This window comes from Motacilla alba, chromosome Z (assembly GCF_015832195.1).
Source record: "Motacilla alba alba isolate MOTALB_02 chromosome Z, Motacilla_alba_V1.0_pri, whole genome shotgun sequence".
Taxonomy (NCBI): Eukaryota; Metazoa; Chordata; class Aves; order Passeriformes; family Motacillidae; genus Motacilla; species Motacilla alba.
The window spans coordinates 68,789,658-68,810,873 of record NC_052046.1 but is presented as its reverse complement, the minus strand read 5'-3'; the positions used below and the strand labels follow the sequence as shown (position 1 = coordinate 68,810,873).

Here is a 21,216-nt window from a genome sequence, read left to right as displayed (position 1 = left end):
AGGATCAAAAATAGAAAGTGGGCAAGGAGAGAGGTGGAAGGAGACTAAAATATCTACAGACTAGTCTAACATCTTACAAGAGTTTGGCTTGCTTTTGAATTTGCGTTCACAAAAATATTTGCTTTATATTTCCATTTCCATTTGGCTCCAACACTCACTGCTGTGAAGAGAGGGAAGAACCTGGTCTGGTGTCCTCTCCCCTACCCTCCCCTCCTCCCAAGCCTCGCTGCATTCTGTCTGCCCTTGTTCCTGCCAGCCAATGTCACTCCCGCCCCTTCCTCAGATATGGACCAGCTGGATCCTGCACTCTGCAGTTTTAAATGATTAAAACGATGGTAATCATCCTGGGCTGACCAAGCTCACTGACATCTCAGAGCTCTACAGCAAGCATCATGTCCCTTTGTGTCATACAGCAGAGGGGACACCTTCAGGAATTGGGATTTTCTCAGTAATTGGGGTTTTCCAAACTGATGTGAACTCCCTTTGCCTTTGTTCTGGTGTGATTAATGCCACATGCCTGTGGGAGAGAAACATCAGACTGATGCTGCACAACTCATCTCTCTGCAAGGCTCCATAGCTCAGGATCAAATCAGTGTTCTTCACTTGTGTCCTCCGTGGCAGGTAAGGCTTCCTACCCCCAGAGACTCTTAACCACATGTGAGAAGCAAAGTATGTGCTATTTTATTTATTCATATTCTTAGCATGCCCAGCAGCATTCTTTCTGTGTCCTACTTCAGCTGAAAATATATTATCAGGGGAGAAAATGTGACTGTGCTACACACCTGTTTCATTAAATCATTAATTACATGAACAATGCCAAAGACACTTCAGTGTTCACAAACAAAGGTAGAATTGTTGCTCCATTTGGCATTACATTTCCTTTGAAACATTCTTCAAACAGAAGAAGCTTATCTCACTGCACTGGCAAATAATTTTTGGCTGCAAATATTCTTAAAGAGACCTTTTTGGAGAAAAATCATTCATTTAAAAAATGTCTGTAAGGAAGTCGATTAGCTACATGAAGAACTCTTTGGAAATGTCACAAAAGTTCAGAGTGTGTAAGCAGAAAGTTAGGCACTAACAAAAGTGACAGTGTGTGACACAGCATCAGCTGTAGATGTATTCACTGAGATGTGAGGGCTCTGGAGAGTGCTGAAACCAAACAAACTCCCAAAGCTTTGGCAGCAAAACTATTTTAAGTGGTTTAAAGACAACACTGGAAAGTTAACTGAAAACACCTGTGCAGATCTACCTGGTTTACAGTGAATTAACATAATTCTTGTAAGGAGTCATTCACCCACAATTGTTTCAGGGTTGCTTAACAATGAGATCCTAATGTCTGTGACTATGATAGAGATGTGTGATTAAAAAATGCAAGCAAGGAGAAAAAGAGACAAGGTTCTTTCTACTAAAAAGACACAGAAAAAAAATTATAGAATTTTTCTAAATATAGCATCTTATCTCTACTGGCCTATCCCAAAAGATGATTTGCATGATTTCACCAGCAAAGCGGTGTTGGGAACACACAGAAAAGCAAAAGTGGAATGTCTGAATGTATCACCACTGCATAAATACTCTTATTTTTTTCATTGTTTCGGCTTTTTTACTTTTGACAGTCAGACAGTAGAATCTGCTCTGCTGTCTCCTCTTCCTCCCTCTTACTGATAATATTTTTTCATAAAATTCCACTGATAATTAGTTTGCTGATTGCATATTCAGAGGAGAAAAATACAAAAGTGTCCAAGTTAGGTATAAAAAATGGTCAATTGAACAGAAAAGCATGACCTTTGCTTACTCCAAATTTCACCACTTTTGAAAGCTGTTATAATGCTGGAATGCTGCACTGTGGGCTGAGTACAGCAGTGAAAGCAGTTTATGTTGAAGATTAGGGTTTTACTGTGAGAAAAAACACATACACATAAAAGAAGCCACAATATCACACCACTGAAAGCTAAATATATCCAAATAGCCTCCTTCTGAAGTGCTCTGGTTTGTTTTATTTTTGCCAGTATGGAGAGATTCTGTGAATCATTGGAAGCACTGCATTTCCACTTGGAGGTTGACTTTGAACTTGGTAATATCCTGTTGCTGGCATTATGCAAGAATAATTTACTTCTAGTCATAATCTACCAACAGAAACAGAGAAGAAATCCTAATTTTCTGTCTTCCTGTTCATCTAGCATGCAGCACAGACTGATTAAAGACTGTGCCAGATGATGCCTATCCTAATTTGAGATGCCAAGAATGAGATGCTGTGGTCTGACAGATTGGAAGACTCCACTCAGGTGTGAGAGCTGCAAGCTCAGCATCTGTGTCTCTCCTGGTCTAGCAGGGCAGGTCTTCCAGATTACTGCTCTCTACTCACTGGACAGCAAGCACCAAGAAGCACTGAAAAACTTGGCTCGATATGTGAGGATTAATAAGTCAGGAAATCTGCGGTCATACTGCCATTTTCTGTTCAAAATGAGATGACAGCTCACAATTGTTCAGAAATAAAAAAGATGGGAACACTGAGAGAAAACACTGTCCCAGGTGAAGGAGATCAAGCCTGGAGGAGGAAAGTAAACTGAAAACTGGGAATTTATTGGCCAGGGTACAGTTGTTGTGACAAATGTTCCATCTGGGAAAGTGCCACAAGAGAGTCAAGGCTGGTGGCTTATACCTGCTAGAAGGGCACTGAGCATTCTTCATGGGGGCTGTGGCTTGTGAGGTATGTGGTTGAGGTATGGTATGAGATATGAGGTATGGTGTGAAGTATGGTATGAGGCCTGAGGAACCTGCAGCTCATCTGCCCAGTAAACTCTTGCAGGTTTTCCAGCATTCCCAAAAATGTAGAAAGAATTTCTGCTTAAAGCATCATTTACATGGTGTGATAACTTGTGGTTTCAAAGCAATTTCAGCTGTGTGTGAGCAGCTTCCTCTCTCAAGTAGATGCACTGAGGTGAGTCCAGTGCTCTGAAGTCACTGCCTGGATGGGAACCAGGACTCCAGAGGAAGGCAACCATTGAAATACTGCTTGACCACTCCATTTCAGGGCTAGTAATGAACTGTACTGATAGCAGGCTTTGTTTAATTACTGCCCTAATCACATACTCTTCACTTTTTTAACTGGAAAAAAAAAAAACAACCTGACACCTCAGTCAAACCCGAGGTTGAAGAGAAATATACTGATCTTGTAAAAAATCTCCAAAATTAAATATTTTTAAACAAAGCACAGAACCATTGATCAATCTTAAGAACTGCGAGCACTTATTAAATTCCCCAAAAGAAATGGACTTAAACATGGACATATCTTAATCTCCTTCTGCAAAAACACATTGATTCCAAAGCATAGGAAAAAAAAGACAACAACCAAATGACAGAAAATTCCACAAATCCCACCAAAAGACCTCAACCAAACCAATCAACCAAAACAATCCAAAATAATGGAATAACAATGTCCAGTTCAACAAATGTGATCCCAGTATATTCTAGAGTATTTTTATGTATTATATATTTTAAAAAATTATTATATATTATATATAATTTTTTTTAATCCAGAGTATTTTTATGGAACCCCCCCAAGATTTAGTGCAAATGAATGGCAAGATCCATGAGCTTGCATAGTAATATGAGGAGTCTGTGTGCTGATTTGCTTTGAAGAAATCAAGGATAAATCCCTGCACACATTGAATCTTACTAATGCCCAGTAAAATTTATTCAGCACTGTTTTTCTGTAGGAACAAACTTACTTCGACACACCCTCTTTAAGGGATTGTACAGCCTCTAAAATGCTGAAATGGTGAAAATATTCCTAGGTATGCAAATAATTCAGTTTAAAAATATTTTTCCCCTTTTCTTGTGACATTCAATATAATGGCATCCTGATAGTGTCACTGGGGTGAAAACAGACTCCATTAATTTATTCCCTTAAGAGATGTTGACAAGTCTAAGGATGTTTGAGAAAAGACATTCTATAAGATTTACTGAAGGAAGCATCTGCACAGAGACTGGGTTGCAGAGGTTTGGCAGCTCTTTAGGCACTGGAATCTGTTAATAAGAAATTATTTGTTGATTTTTAATTTTTTTTTAACTCTGACAACCTGCCCTGCCTGTCTGCTAGAAAAGCAGGAAAATCCCTAAAGCAGGAAGATTACTAGCTGAAGTAAACAGATAATTCCATCTCTTCAGGGCGAACAACAAACTTTGTAAGCAGATATGAAAAAGCTGTTTGCTGCTTGTGCTGACTATTTCATGTGAGACTCCATGGAATGCTTCAGGGACACACATTCCCTAATGCTTTTTGGGGTAAAATTCTGGTTAACTATGTAAAATGGAAGAAAAACACCTAAACTCTGACATGATGGCTAGGCCACCGAGGGTGCTGGTGGGGCATAAGGATCCCTGTGGAGCAGTCACTCCACTGAATTTGGTGGTGCCATGATCTGGAACAGCACAAGTCATGACAGCAATTTCATGAGCAGAGGAGCTTTTCCCTACTAGAAAGCAGAAAAATCTGGCTAACAGTATAGTTGAAAGTATTTTAGGGATGATTATACCTATCCCTCATTTATTAAAAAAGGCTCTTCGGCTATATATTACTAAGATTCTATTTACAGAAGAGATACCCTTGTTTCCTAGCTCGCTGCCCTATAATTAATATCCAAAGCAGGCAAAAATTTGCAATTAATTCTGAAGGGTTCCACTCACCACGTTCTTTTGTCAGCCACTTTCTGTTCAATAAAGTAAAGGAAAAGGAAAATTTTTCTCACACTTTAGGCAGTGGGTCTAGAAATGAGGGAGAAAAGGCTGAAGAGGGGTTCAGATATCTGTGTTCAGAGCTCTCCACTATATATTTTGGAAGAAGACCTATGTGTAGTATAAAGGTCTGCACTAAGCAGTTGTTGAACATAAACCAGTACCAATTTTTCACAAAGTAATCCTGCAGTGGGTATTCATGCTTGTGGCAGGTGATCATTCTCATTTCTCCAGTATTTGAAAAAAAAAAAGGAAAACCTGTGTCTCCTTTTATGGTTTGTCTGGTTCTTCCAGTGACTGTAAATTTCTCCTGGAGCAATGGACAGAGATCATAAGTAAATGCTGCTCAAACTTCCTCTTTCTTCTGGGGCATCCAGAGTATTGACACCATGCCACAGAACATCAGCAGAAGGCAGTCCCACCATCTAAATACTTATACAGTGCATCACAACAGTAGTAAGGACCTCACTTACTTCCAATTGGTCAAACGCAGTCAAGACAACTATATTGTGTTTTAAAAGGTTGAAAAGAGCTGTTATTACCAAATCACCTAGGAGGAATATCCTTTGTGCTGAAAGGTAACTAAGTAAATGTGTTGTTGTAATATCCAGGGGTTTGGAGCTGTGCTTATGTTTTGTATTTTATTTTTTTTTCTGAAATAATTCAAATAAACTGAGAGAAAAAGAGCTGAGCTTGGAAACAGAGATAGAAATTACTGACCCTGCAAATAGCACAGAAGAAAACCACTCTCATTTTCAGCTAGTTCCCAAATATGATGCAGGGATGCCAGGAAAATTAGACACAATTAGGGACACAAACCCTGGGAGGCTATGGAGGACAGTCATCTAACCATTGATAAAAAGGAATCAATAATGGTGGCTTAAATGTATATGTGAATAAAATACAGCTAAAAATCAATATGATCTTCAATGTCAGGAAAACTGAAAGCCTCCAGACTGTGGAAGATCTAAAAGTAAGGAGAAAAAAAGGCCAACCTGCTGAGGATGGAGGTAAATATTTGTTTCCGTCAGCATTGTTAAAGATTTGACCACATTAATTATGTGTAGGAAAGTAGAGAACAATTATGTTGAGAGTTGTTAATTTTTATCTGATTCCATTCTCCAAGGTTGGTTTGGTTCCCTAAAGACAATTGCTCTTATTTGCTGATTAATGATATAAAAAGGTGATTTGTTGTTGTCATATATCCATATACGCAACAGGAATTTTTATACTATCATCTCTTTATTACAAAAGTTTTGTACCTTTTCGGTGTTTCCTGGTGAGCAGCTCCTCTGAGCACACCCTTTCTCGCTCACCAGGTAACCATCTGACTCCAGTTCCCTTCCTGCTTCAGGGCATGTTCTCTTAACAAGCCAACCCACTCTTTTATAGCTCCTGTTGTTCTTATTAGTTACAGCTGTGGCCTGTTGAAGTTAGGCCTTCTCCTCATTTTTGATAATTGGCCCAGCTGCAACTCCTTTAGGGGTAAGATTACTTTCTATACCATCTCCATTCTATTCCCCCACAATTTGTGATAAATGCACCTGTTAGAAAGCCTCTTTGAAAAGGAAGAACATATGAAATTGATCATTTGATATGAAATAATGCAATAACTGAGGAATTAAAATAAAGTCTCATGAACATTATAATAGTTTATATTGGTAGCACAAACCAGCAATAGATTGCATTTTATTTCTTGTCATTTACTGGTTTTGATAAGCTATATAACTAGCACAAAAATATACAAGGTCCAGTACCACAAAAAGGCTGCAGATGCATTATAAAGCAGACACCTCTCATGTTTTTACCCTGATAGACACCTGACCAACAAACCAGTATTGGCAGGGGTCTTTTGGTGAAGACTGCTGTCAAGTGAGGAAATGCTACCTTGAATTTACAAATCCAGGGAAGAGAGTTACCAATGGTGATGCTCTAAGCTCTCCCACAAAGGCAAATGAGCTTCTGAAATTTTTTGTTTACTACTCCTTAGTATTTATTGTCTTGGCTTATCACAAAACTGATTGAGAAAAATTTTAATTGACATTTTTTTCTTGTTTAGATCTTGTTCTGGGCAAAATCGTGCTGTGTGAAGCTCCCTCACCAGTTCCCTTGGGAAGATGCAAAGAATTTATTCCATCACATTTATTCCACTCAAACCTTTCTGGAAACTGAGCAGCCTCTGTGTGCCCATGAAGGAGCTGGAGCTTAAACCATCACCAACATCATTATCTTCTAATAAAGGACAATAAACATGACCTTAGGTGATTTAATTAGCAAAGCATGACTTAATACTACTTGGAACCATGAAGAGGCAGAAGCTCTGGTTACTTTTCCATTTCTTCCAGAGGCAGTAATTTCCCTTCTGCTGCTCTCAGTCAGCACAGGGGTGTGCTGTCTATTTACATTCTGTCCAGGTGGGAGCACAAACAGCATGCAGAGTAAGCAGCGAAAATCGGTTTTACTCCGATTACCACTTGGCAGAGGTGCAGATGCACCAAAATATTGGTTGAAGGTTGTTAACCCAAATATAGAAACTACAGAGCTGAATGCAAAGCAGGAATTGGCTCATTCCTATTTTCCTTGACAGCATGCATCTCTCTAGATGACCCAAGAGAAATATCTGTCATCTCTCCTGGTTTCTCAAGGCCAGCTTTCTGTGCTTGGAAACTCCAAAATTCTTTAGCCCATCCTCGTTCTGATGATGACTACAGACATCACAGTGATGAGCCTGTAATGAAGTGGTGGCGAGAATAAAAGATTGCAGGAAGAGCAATTTTAGATAAAATTACTCTGGCCTGCTTTGTTGGGGAAGTTCTTGGAACTTGAATCTCCCAATTATATTTATTTTCCTCCATCCAGGTGTTTGAAACATGACATGAAAAAGCCACTTCCTTTGCATGCTTTCTCACCACAGGCTTGTGTGGATGCCTGAAAATACTTTATTTCATTTTAAGGGTGTTTGGCTTTATTCCTAGAGGTAGGTTCTTACAGGGGCTCTCTTTAAGGCCGGAGTTCATTAATAACCTTAAAATTCTTCCTGTAATGGTATATTTGTCACACAGCTTATCAGTTGATCCTCCTTTCAATAGACAGATTTTTCTCCTTCACCACATGCTGTAAAATATTTTGAGATTCCATTAGCAATTGTAATATTTTATCAGTCGTCAATCAAGGCTTGAAACTTTCTTTACAAAATGTTGACATTAGTCATTAGATCACATGCACATGTCTTAGCAAAACTGTATGGATGTTTCCTACATTATGCTGCTGTCTTTTTGGGCTAGATCAGTAAAAATAAAAGAAATTTTAAAATAGTCTCAATATCCTTCAGATTTTTCCTTAAAACCAAATCAAGACTCTATTCTGTGTAAATTCTGAAATTAATTACTTATTTTCTATTTTTAACCAAAGCTTAAAATCCTCTTCAGAAGTGTCTTTGTTCTCCTAGAAATGGTGGGGCATTTTGCACTTTCTTTTAGAAACACTGGAGCCAGTTTCAGAGGCAACATGTCATCAACACCTGCAAAACAAATCCTGGCACTTTCTCTTCCATTTCTTTTAATGAATGTTAATTGGCAGGACTGAAATACAGCTTAGGTAGGCAATAACAACTTAATCAGTGTATGCAGATAATACTAGAGACAGACATTTAGCTGGTTTGAGTTATTAATTTTATTTTGTATGGAAAATTTCAGATAGCATTACAGGGAATAATACAGTCTTATTTAAAGGAATTTAAGCAGAGGACTGGTGAACTACATAGTATTTTAATTTATCGTGAATATCCTCAAAGAGGCACACAGCAGTACATTAATTTTTTGGCTTGCATTGACTTCATGGGTTACAATAAATGGACATCAGTCTATTTGGCTTCACATGCACTGTTTTCCTTTTAATGTATTTACTGTATTAATGAATCCATTTACTTCCAGAGAAAAGCTATCCACGGATAAAAAGCAAAGCAAAAACCATTTAGTCAGGCATTTTAATCTGAGAACACAATATCAGACAATCCTTTTGACACTGGATAAACCACAACAACCTGCTTTTATCTTCAGCCTTCCTAACACTCCCTGCTCTGAGGAACAGAGGCAGCAGGAGCAGGTGGGAGCACAGAAAATGGCACCTGTAGATTTTGGAAACAAAGAAATTATAGTGGGAGAAGTCACACATGGGCACAGATGCTCAGAGAGAGGCTGTGGGATTTACACCCTCAGGGACACTCAAAACTCACCTGGAGACACCTCCAGCCAACTTGCCCTGTTTGAGACTTGTCTGAGAGACATCTCGGTCTGGGGGCCTTCTCATGGACCTTCCCACACCCTTGATTTCATCATTCTGTAAAGTATCTTTTTTGTCAGCTTAAAAGGTGAAAACTGTTGGGGCCTGGGTGAGTGGAGTTTGTTTGGGATTTTTTTGGTAGGTTTTTTTGTTTGTTTGTTTTGGTGGGTTTTGTTTTGCTTTGCTTTGTTGGTTGGTTGGTTTGATGGAGTTTTTTTGTTTTGGTTTGTTGTTTTTTTTGGTTTTGTTTTGGTATTGGGGTTTTTTTGTTTGTTTTTTACAGCCACTATGTTGTATTTTAGAAGCATTCCCATGTAAAATTGCATTGCAAATGGCTGCCCAGATCTGGAACCCAAATACAAATTTCTGCTGTTGGCTTGCTGAAGAGTAGGATCTGGAAAAAACAATTGCATGGAGCAGTCACCAATCTGTCAGTCGTATTTCAAATACACAGATATATATTAGCAAATGCATACTAAGAAATGCTAAGATGCTAAGACAAGGACTTGCTACCAAATTATACAACACCAACGTAATCAAAGGTACCTTGAAGGAAAACAATGAGAAAAAAACCCCCAAAAAACAAACAAAAAACCCACAAAAACAAACAAACAAACAAAAAACCCCGAAAACAACCCCGACAAAAAAAAAACAAACAAACAAACAAAAAAAAACCAAAAAGCCAAAAAAAAAAAAAAAAAACAACAAGAAAGAGAAAGATAATCAAAGGAGCAATATTTTTTCTCAAAACATATCTTTATGATTTCAATCAAAGTAGCACAATTAAACATCCCCTGCCATGGAGGTATGTCCCTCAGTCCTCTGAGAGATTAGGCAGTGATTCTGGATTTGCCTTCTCCAACAGCTGGAGCCCTACAGGGCTGACAAGAAGGTTGCTCTTAAGCCTTCTCCTTTCAACAGATCCGTGAGCAGGATGTGAGGAGAGAGACACAGAGACCTCACGTCTGGCAGTCTCAGAAGTGTAAAACGACACAGAGTCCTACTCAATTTATGGTGAACTGACAGTTTCACAAAGGCTTTAGCACTAAAATATATTCCCTAAAATAAGCATGTATATTAAAAAAGGACTACATTATAGTTAACTGCAAATACTTGTCTACAATGTTATTGTGAGTTATAAATTCTGCACAATTATATAATAAACTAATAATTTTATCACACTGGAGTTTTATTTTAATGTGCATATAGTGTTGTCCTTTTCTCAACATGGAAATGGAAGACAAGATACTTTTAGTAAGGAGGTAATATAATGTGGATCTTTAATTGAAGGTTTTCAGGAGCAGTTGGAAAGATGTCCACAAAAGCCCACCCCCTCCAGGGATGGGTATGTTTTTATAGGTTTCAGGAAATTAGCGTAATTGATAAAAAGAACCAATTAGGAGAACAAGTGGGGATGTAACTCCCCCCGAGGTCGAATTCCTTCTCTGGAGTTCCCCCCTTGGCACTGGCTGTACTTTGTCCATTAAAATGTATCTCAAATTGCTCTCAACCTTGGTTCCCAGGAAGAACCAAGACAGCACCGGGGCGTTGTACCTCGAGCAGCTTGGAGCTCTGGAATTTGTTTTGCCTTTCTGCTTAGGGAAGGCCATGGAAATCTACTCGGAAAACTGGTCACTAATGCAGTAGGCTACAGAACTACAAATATATGTGCAAAGAATACAGAGAACATATGAAAGGAAAAAGGCAAAAACCAAACCATCAGTATGTACATAAAGGCCTTTGAATTCACAGCTCCCCAAGAGAGCTTTGGGGCTCTTGGCTGGACAGAGATGATCCAGCTCAGACCTGTGCTCAAAGGTGGGGAACAAACCCTGCCACAGGTGCTTGCCTTGGTCTCCGCGGGCCCAGGCAGATGCCAAAGCTGCTCTTCACATCCTTCCCCTGGCCCTCTGCCAAGTGCAAGAGGCCTCAAGGACTGAAGGAAACACAGGGAGTCAAAAGGATACAGCTGCACCCACCTCACTGGGAGCTCCAGTGGGGTATCACTTTCCTTGGGAATCAAGCCCCTCTCCTCCAAGGGCACTTCCCCAGATGGGTACATTTCCTGAGTGCTGTGGTTTGGAATGGGAGGAAATTTAGGGAAGTGATGTAAAAGTTTTTTGAGTAGCTGACAATCTGTTGAATTACTGAGAAGCTGGATATGCCTCTGTGAAAGACATACGTTAAAAACGAAAATACCCAGAAATTTCCTTTCTTTCCTGGCCGGCAAGAAGGTAACGTGCCCCCGGCCTGCTGGGTCCCATCCTGGCTTCCCATCCTGGGAAGCGCACAGCGCCCTGTCTGGGCTGGGCCGGGCAGGTTCGGCTGGGGGGGGCGGGCCCTTTCCGGGCAGTCTGGGGGATGCCGAGTCCTGTTTCTGCTGGCCGGGTCCCAGTAGTTGCCACGTAGGAAGGTGGGGGAGGCTGTGGAGCCCTGGTTGGAGCAGGGCTGGTCGCAGTTGTTGAGATCTTGCTGTCAGCCCCCACCCCAGTGTGGCTGAGACCAGAGGCTCTGTAGCCTGCGCAGTGTAGTCCTGCAGCTGGAAGCGAACACAGGAAAAACCAAAGACCGGCCGTGATGCCAATCCTGACACAGCCCCAGCGGAGGTCGGGTAACCATTCAAAGAGCCTAGGCAACATGTTAACTCTTTCAGTATTTCAGTCCTCCCTCAAGTGAGAAAAAGGAACAAGATGCAAGCATGTGAAAGAACAAGTAGTCATCATGCTCAGTGAGAAAGAAGTTAAGTCCCAGATGGGGAGGCATGAGGAGATGTCTTGTTTTTGGACCTGAAATCCTCTTGTAAGCTATGGAGAAAGGACCATTTTTCCCTATAACACACAAAACTATAGGGAGATGAAAGTGTTCAAATTGATATCGAGCAAAGGTTTTCATGATAAAGTAAGCAGATGTTAAGTAGCTGTGATCCCATGAGAAGTTTGAACAGAGAAAGAGAGTAGTCCTGTGCCCTCAGGAGCAGTTTAAGAAGATCTTTGCTCCCAGGGATAAAGATTATTTTAGAAATAGATAATGAGAACTTTCACCTTTGAACAGCTCATCTTTAAAACAATACTCCATAAGTCAACATGGCCCACCGACAAGCTGTGGGAAGGCTTATGGAAAATGGGAGGGACTTCACGATTGCAGGTTTTCCCGGGCAGCTGCTACTCGTGCTGAAATTGACAGACATGAGAGAACTGTTTGTTCCTCTTGTGGAGAAGTCTCCATAACATCAACAAGAGGGACTTCTCTCCTTAAGTGAATTGAAGAAAGACTATTTATAGAGGTGGTAAACTGACTGGAAATTTTAAGTTTTGTTTCTTTACATTGTCAATGGGAAAGAAAAGGTTGCGTGGGGAGAAGAAGTGTTTTGAAGGTTTGTTTTGATTCCTATTACTTTTTTCCTTTTAGTTACTTTTAATAAAATTTTCTGTATACCCTTTTAAAGTTTTGAACCTGCTTTGCCTTTCTTCTAATCCTATCTCATAGTAGGAAGTGAGTGCATTGGTGATTAGCCAGCACCAAAACCTACCACAATCTTTGGTACATTAGGCCAGGAAATCTTAAAACTGGGGAGATCTTAAATTAGCAAACTAAAACCACGACACAAGACTATTAATGCTTCTGCCTGGTTTCGAACTGAAACCGCCACACTGGGAAACACCAACACAGACTTAAGAAATCCTGGCAAGGCTGAATTACTTGTGCTCCTTTCAGCGCAGGCACTCCAGCTCAAACTCATCTTCCCCCAACTCTGTTTCCATGTGTCGATTCAGGCACTGCCCCTTAAATTACTGCATTTCTTAAGCAGTGCTTAGTAAAACTTTGCACACTGTATGAACGGATATGTAAGCACACTATTTTACAACAGACTGTATAATTTTCATTTAATCTCTTCAGCAGGAAGAAGTGTGTAGAAATAGGATGGTTGTGTGAACCCCTTTTTAAAATTTATTTTTAACATAATAGAACTGCTTATTGCTTATGATAAATGGAATTATGCTTATCTTATTGTTTCTTCCTTACAAGTCCAGTGAATGTTCTATTATTACTCATTTGATATTGTCTAGGTGGAACAAGCTCTTTTGCTCAGATCTTGCACGTTGCAAGTCTCAAACATCAGGACAGAAGAACCTTCTGTGGTGAGATCTGCTGACTTCCATCAAAAAGAATTTCAGGAGATCTAAATGGGTTGTATTCCTCTTAGGGATGATCACATGCGGAGAGTCTTGCCATTGCCATATTTCTGTGTAGGCAATAAATAAACATTTTCTGAAATACAGAATATTGTTTGCCGCTGTCTCTGTGGATCAGGGGGAAGTATTGGGGGCTGAAGTACATTTTATTACTTGAGGTTTTTAAAAAATGTGATGTAATGCTGGGATAGAGAAATACCTGCCGAGTGCACATCCCGGTGCCCCCTTGCCACCACGTGTAACTTAGAATCGCTACCTTCAAGAATTTCAAAAACTAAAACATTATTTTAGTATGTGGAGGAACTTCTTTATATTCTCTGGTAAAGAATATTAAAATTACCTCTGGCTACCATATGCATTGATTCTTCAGAGGAAGATTGCTCCATTTTTGTCCTTATGAACAGATAGAAAATTTCTTGAACAGATTTTTAAAATAAAGAGGTCAAGGCTGGCACAAGTAATTGTACACAGCAAGATCTTAGAGGTAAATTTCTGCTAACTAAAGCTGACAGTGCAACGCCATCAAGGAAACATTTAATAGCACACAATTACATATAAACTAATATTTTGTCACACATTTTGCCAACAACGTGTGAAATCCACCAAAGAAATGTCTTCATTTCCAAGCTCTTGCATGCAAAAGCCATTGCAGGCTCATTGAGGTGCTCCCAATAAGTGTTGCACCATTGCTTTGTGATTTGAATTTCATACAGGAATCAGTGATACTCAGGTCCTGCCATGGGGAATACCACCAGCACCATTCTGTCTCAATTCTCCCATTACTCCATTCACAGGGAAAAACAAATCTTCTCATCCTCTCTTGTGTTACTGCTTTGTCCTTCTACAAGCACAAGAACACTTCTCTGGGAGGGTGTCCACATCCACTCTGGGTGTGTGAGGGGTTTTTCCAATGAAAACACTCAGAGAAAGTCTCTTTTCGCTGCTGACAGATAGCTCACTGTTGGGCTGCAATTAGATTCTGTTGTTGGAAGAAAATTAAAACCAGAACAACTATTCTGCACTCAAATGAACAAAAGTTTATTTTGGCTTTGCATTAATTCCACCCACAATCTAAAAGTTTTGTCTGTTCTTCAGAACCCCGACAGTCCTGTCTGACAACAGATATTCTGTGCAGCTTCCTGTGATTTCCAAATTGAATCATACTGCAATAAGCTCAACACTGCAGATGGGCACTTTCATTTTTATGTTTTCAATTATGCTGGGTTTTGAATCCAATATCCATTGCAAATAGTCACATCAAAGAAAATCTCTATTCTAAATAGAGACCTTTTTCTGGTTTTGTTCAAGTTGTTTTTAAGAGTCATTTTGTAATTCACCATGACAAAGTCTCCTGCTCTGCCAATCACTGCAGTTGCTCACTAAGTAATGCTTCTGACACATCCATTGAATTGTTTTTTCCCTTCTTGGTGCATGTGATCTTCTCTTCTCCTTTGCCAAGTGCTGCAATAATAGAATAGTCACTTTATTCACAAGCCCCTTATTCCCAGATAGGCAATCACTCTCCCTGAAATATCTATATTTACAGGAAAACAGTGCATTCATCAGAGAATTAGATCTAGTTTCTCTGCATTTTTATTAGCCACAGTATTGTACATTTAAATGAGAATTAGTCACAGGGAGTGTGCTGTTCCATTCATCTTCATAATCACTTTTACATTCCTAAACATTTGCAGAATTAGATATTTAGGATGCAATGGCACAGAATGGGCATTTAGGAAGTATTACTGCCACCAGCCCTGACTGAGAGTAGTTAGAAAGGCAAGATTCCATTTTTGCAGATGAAGACACTGGCCCTTAAATAACCTGAGTTTAGTGGTCATTTGCCTCAGCTGAGGTAATGGCAGGATGGTTTTGTTCTCTGATGCATCTGAAGCATCAGCTTCTGAAGCATCCGTCCCAGCTCCCAGCTGCTGCTCGGGTGCGGGGGTGGGAGGGTAGCAATGGCCACATCTCAAGGCAGTTTTGTTTCTGGGCAAGTCTTCAACATTTTTCTGTGACAGAAAACAGACATCCTCTCTGTTACACTTGTGTTACTGTTTCATCTTTCTATAAGCACAAGAACACTTCTCTGGGAGGGTGTTCACATCCACCTCTGGGTGTGTGAGTAGGAAGGGGACTGCAGCAATTGAATGCCTGCTGGAGTTTGCTGCAGAAAGCTGCAGCCAAGGGCCTTTGTTTTCTTTCACACTCAAACTTGAAACTCTGTCTAAATCACTTTTCTCTTTTGCCCTGTTTTCAAAACAGATTTCTGGTATTTAATGTAATGTCTCCAAAGCAAAGTGAGATATTTGCATTTCTAAGAAAGAGCAGAGAGATCAAAGTATTGGTTTATTGTCTGCAGAGGCAGTGCAGTCTCAAACAGAATATAAGGGTTTTATGGCTCCCAGCTTTTCTTTTCTTAGACACTGGAGAGTGGAGACATCAGAAATACTCTCAGAGAAACACTGGTGGCAGGACACCTCTATAGCAAAGTGTCCTCTCTGTCAGAAAACACTTCTACACCAGCAAATAAGTATGATTTTTCTTCCTCATTTATGGATTTTTACCTTCCCCCAAAAGCAGTTGACTCTTCAAGACCTTTTTATTAGTGAACTTGCCCAATTAGGGGTTAAACAATTCAACAGTGCTTCTATATAAGAATCCAGCCACAGCAGGTGAATCTGTCTGAGCTTTGCATGTTTTAGTAATTTTCTATTAATGTATTTTCTCATTATCCCTGCACTTATTGATGTAGTCCTTGACATTTTTTTAATCTTTGGCTGATCTTATATTAAAAGAGATATCACTGACACAAACAAAAAAATCTGAGTTTAGCACCAAATCTCTACTTGATGCAGATGTGCTTTTAGTTTCCCTGCATCTTTCAGCAGACAAAACCCTGTTTTGTCCAGACGTTCTCTTCAGGCTTGGTAAAGTCTTCAAAACCATCATAACCAATTTCCTGTGCTACTCGGGCGCACTCTGCCCTTCTGTCCCACTTGGGAAGATTACCCAGGAGTATAAAGTAGATTTAGTTAGAGCCCACGTTTCTCTGGAGATCACTGCCCTTTTGGGTGCTCTTGGCTCTGTCCAGGGCCTCAAAAATACCCTACCCCTATGAATAATATTTTCCCAGTACTAAGTTAATGAGACCTCAGCAGCAGCTTTGGAGTCAAACAGGCTGGAAGTGACTCCAAAGGGCCAGGTTACACTTTTCCAGAGCTGCTTCTGGGGTTTTTTTGTACTGGTGGTTTGTGACTCATGTGCCTGTGCTGCTGTTGGAATAGCAAGCACCAGTACAAAGCTGTCTTCTTTTTAATGACTTTCTACTCGATAAGGTCTGCCTGCCTAGAAATCACCAGTTCCTGTCCCTGTGAGAGTTAATCTTGTCTCAAAGAGCTTACACCCCTGTAGAAATAGGTATTCAGTGCTCTAACCAAAAAAACCAATTAAACCCACTCTACCAATGCCTGAAGGGAGTTCAGCCTTTGTCATCCTCTCCCTTCTCTCTGTCATGCTGAAACAGTAATCAGAGGTGAAGGCCTTCCTTCCTTTCTTTCCTTCTAGAAGAAGTTACCCTGATGTTCCCTTAACTATCCAGGATCTATCTGAGAGTAAAACTCAACAAAAGCACCTCCCAGATGGGAACAGCTGTATGCCATCCCACTCAGTGTCTCATAGCCCTGAAAACAAACCCAAGTAAGGCTTATCTAGATGGTTTTCTGTGCAGTCCAGGCAGAATACAAAGTTTCATTAACCTTTTTCATGACAGGACACCTGATTTTTGCTTCCAAATCCCCGGAAAAAAAAAAAAAAAAAAAAAAAAAAAGCTGCATTCACAGTGGGGGTAGAGTGCATAGGAACATTGGGAAATTGGGAAGGGGGCAGCTTAAACTGAAGAGGATTCTTCTCTTCTTCTCAGCCAAATACACAGCAGTGTCATGAGTAACGAATTTGTGGATGAAAGAGGAGATTTCCTCCACCTGCATCCCTCTGAGGGTGACTCCGCCCAGAACAGTTCTTGCAGAGTGATGAAAAAGAGCTCAGGCAAGGAATCAGCTCCCTTGAATTCTCTTATCCCTGCTAAGCCATCTACAATCAGCCTTTCCAAGTGATATCAACTTTAGAGCTGATTTGGTTTATGTCATATGGGAGCTTAGAGGGAAATAGCCCCATTGAGAACATATGGACAGAAGACACAAGGTATTTTTTAACTCAGGAAAAAACCAAGAAAATTTTCCAAGTCTAGCAAAAAAATTAGTTTAACATATTAGGAAACAGATAACAAAGTTTTGCTTAGTTGTTTCTTTTTTTTAATTACTTTTTGAAAAAAAAATAGAAAACTATATTAATTTTCTTTTTCATTACAAATGTGTATTCCTCAAACATCTCCAAGCCACAGCTAGGTCAGCTTTCTCCTGTTTATTATAGAACAGCAGAGAAAGCTACTTATGAGCTAGGAGCACTGGGGTATAGCTGCCTGCATAAAATACAAAAGGATGACTTTTAGGCACAGGTGAAAGTTTAGCTGAACCAGAAATCTTTTTCTAGAAGAAAATCTGAGCATGAAGCATCAGAATTACACTCTTCAAAGAAACCACGGAGATGCTGTGGATCACAAAATATCTCAACATTGGCTCTTGGAACGAACTTCAAATATGTAAACATTCCTCATGGAAGAGGAACACACTCTACAGTGTTTATTTTCTCCAGTCTTTTGTTATAAAGTCTTGAGCTGAAAATTCCTAAACTTTTTTTTTTTTTTTGGTAAGGCTGTCAGAGCAGAAATTAAGCATTTAAACATTTGATGATTATTGAAAATTAAAACCTCTTCCATAGGTAAAAGTAGAAAGTCTCTGCTTATGAATTCCTGGGAACACGTTTGTGGTTCTCCTGCAGTCACAGAGCATTGGAATGCCTAGAAACCACCCTCAATAGAAAATACACACCAGCACTGCATGCAAGGTTGTTCAAGATAAACCAGAACTGCTGTGCCCCAATTAATGCAGTCGTGCTCCACACATTGGCACAGCCAATACCTTAACAAAGTGGTGCCTTCATGTGACTCTTGCAAACAAGACTTTAAACAGTTTCTTTTCTTTCCAGAGAAGACGGACTTGAGATTACTCTTTTCACTGCAAGAGGTTTCTTGCAGCAACAGTGTGGAGGGAAGGAGGCAAAAGATAATAGTAGATATTTTTTAATCTTCTATTTCTCTCCAAAACCTGAGAATACTTAGGAACATTTGCACTGTGTCCTTCTTCTTTCTCAAATTTGGTTCTGGTTAACTGTAAAGAGAGAGAAAATGCTGCAGTGAAGTCTGATATAGATGAAAGAATGACAAATTGCTATGTCTTCCAAGGATGGCAATGTTTCAGCTATAAAATTGAAGCGCAGACATAAAAATTCTGCCATTCATTCTGACTCCATTAAGTTTTGCCATTTCATAGCAGCAATTGTGTTTTACCTCCTCTTCTTCTCATTACCACAGAGCTGATCAGAATGAGAAATGAGAGCCTCAGAACAGAACATAAATTCTAAGTTACCAACCAGCTTTGTACTTGACCCTTCCAACACCATTCCTTCTGTCTCCCTGTTCCCCAAGGAGCAGAGCAGCAGTGTTGGCATGTCCCAATGCCCATGGGCTTGGTCAGTGAGAGCCCTGTGATGGTACTTCCTCTTGTCTCCCTTAAAGGAACTATGGTGAGTTTGTTCCCCTCTCCTGCGAACTCACAGACCCCTCCAAATAGGTGTGAGGATGCAGAGGAGAGCTGTCAGCCAGCAGCTCTGAGCCTGGGGTCAGTTCCTTCCTCAGGCTGTCTCTGAGTCGCCACAAGCACAAAGTAAGGGCAGAACATAAAGGCACAAGACCAGAGCCAGCAGATTCACCTATTTAACCATTCTTTCCTTTGACAAAGCAGTAATGTCTGTGTCATCTCTGGGTGAGCAGAAAACACAGCACGGAGGCTGCTCTCTGCCATAAGTAAGGAAAAAAACACAGGTGTTTGCCTGATCTTTTCCTTTGAACCCCTGGCTCTCACAGATTCTGCTCAGCCCCCAGTCTGCTGCATAACTGTCCCCTTGTTCCAGTCTCATCACCTGGAACTTCCCTTGCTATGCTAAACTGGCTGATTCCTATCATACCCATGAGGCACAAAGGATAATCAACTTCATCCCCATTTTTTGCAGCCTTCTAAATATCGGAATGCTTTCCTGCCTCCACCAGGCTGTTGTCTTGTCAGTGAAACAATCCCTACTTTTTGTGCATCCACAGACTCTCTGAAATTGCTTCTCATCTTCCTTTAAATTCTTTGCCCCTACTCACTCAGCTGAGGCCTCCAGATGAAGGATTTCTGACTTTCCCATTCCAAAGTACTGGGGTGACCCTGCTGGGTCAGCAGGCCAGTTCAAAGTTCGCTGTAAATGCCAGGTTTTTCCCAGCTAAATGATGCACTTTGCTAATGAATTTTTGGCTAGTTGTCACCCAGGTTGAAATTACAGTTGTTCCTATACTTCTGCATAATAAAGAGGGTTTAGGAAAGAACTTCAAGTGTGTTCCTGCTCTATATCATGTAACAAGAGTGAACAAGGAGACATCATCATTATTTAAAATGCAAGAATAGAGCATTCCTTCAGAAGTCTCCAGCTTCCTGCAAATCAGTGACTGAGATCTTAATTAATTCACTTAAGTTAAGCTGGGGCTACCTACAAATCACTTAAGAGAGTCATGAAATCCCTCCCTTTCCCATACTTCAATTTCTGCTTTGGCATCCCCTTCTACCATGGTTGTATTTGAGATGCTGAAACACAAACAGCCTAATTAATACAGGATATCAATTTGTGGAAGCATTTGTCTTCTGCTTTTCACATGTCTATCTGAGTTAAAACCACCTCACTGTGCAAACAAGGGCCAGGATTAAAATGTGGCCTCAAAAAGACAAGCCTTTGACAAAAAGACATGCCTTGAATGAAGCTGCAGAGCCTGCAGCTGAAGTGACCCATGGAAAGGAAAGGCTGTGATCCAACAAGGCTCTGTGAGTGGCTCTTGTGAAGGCAATTATTAGGGGTTTATTATTATTATTATTATTATTTTTATTATTATTAGCCAAAAGGGATGAAAGCTCTCCAAGTTTGTTTTGTTTTTAAATGAAAATCTAAACACAGTTAATGGAAGTCATGAAGAATGCAAACACATCCAGGGCTCTATTGCTAACATTAACTCATATTTAAACACTGACCCAGTGCAGAGCTGCCTACCTTGAAAGATTTGCAGAGCTGTGGGCCTCAGCTCTTGCTGCTCTATCCTTCATTTTCTCCTATTATTTCCTCCCAGACCAAGGGGAGCCATGTCTGGTGTGCAGAACTTTGCCTAATTACAGCATTTCATTAATACAAGCACCATTCTACAAGTCATTTACACACAACCACGATGAGACTCACCTTAAACCATTTTCCCTGATGAAGTGCAAGTGCTAAATGTGGTTCTAACAGTAAAGTACAAAAAAGTCTTCAGTCCCCAGAGTTGTTCTTTCCCCTGTAAAAGAATAGCTGATATAAACTTTCTACCTGTTCCAAGAGGCTTTGGGTCAGCCCATTTCTGGCTTAAGGTCATTTTAAGTGCAAGTTACAGGTTGAAACTAAAGCTAGAAATAGAAATGAGAGGTTACCACTTGGAGATCTGTCAGCTGGTTAACCTCTGGGATGATTTAATAAATCCCTCCATAACTTGGTATTAAAATCAGAATAAATGAATAAACCCTCTTGCTTGTCATTAAACTGCCATGAAACCTTAAATGAACTACTGATTACTGATTATTGCCTGGAGGAAAAGTGCTGCAAGTAGATAAGTAACCACAGTGGAAACCTTTGTGTCACTGAAGAAAATGAGTAAGAATTTAATTGATTACACAGCCATGGCTTCAAGGAGACAGCCACTTCCAACACCCTATATTATTAGTGACCAAAATCTCACAATGTGGTAAGCAACACACTGCTTATTATCTTT

The 21,216-nt window shown here is 40.2% G+C and overlaps 1 long non-coding RNA gene across 1 annotated transcript; it reads right to left on the bottom strand.

Moving 5' to 3' along the window:
* Positions 1–18,395: 18,395 nt before the first annotated feature.
* On the bottom strand, positions 18,396–20,810 carry LOC119695871. The gene is made up of 2 exons (XR_005255415.1): positions 20,652–20,810; positions 18,396–18,499 (listed from the first exon to the last, which is right to left on the bottom strand). It is a non-coding gene; the product is annotated as an uncharacterized LOC119695871 (long non-coding RNA).
* Positions 20,811–21,216: the final 406 nt, after the last annotated feature.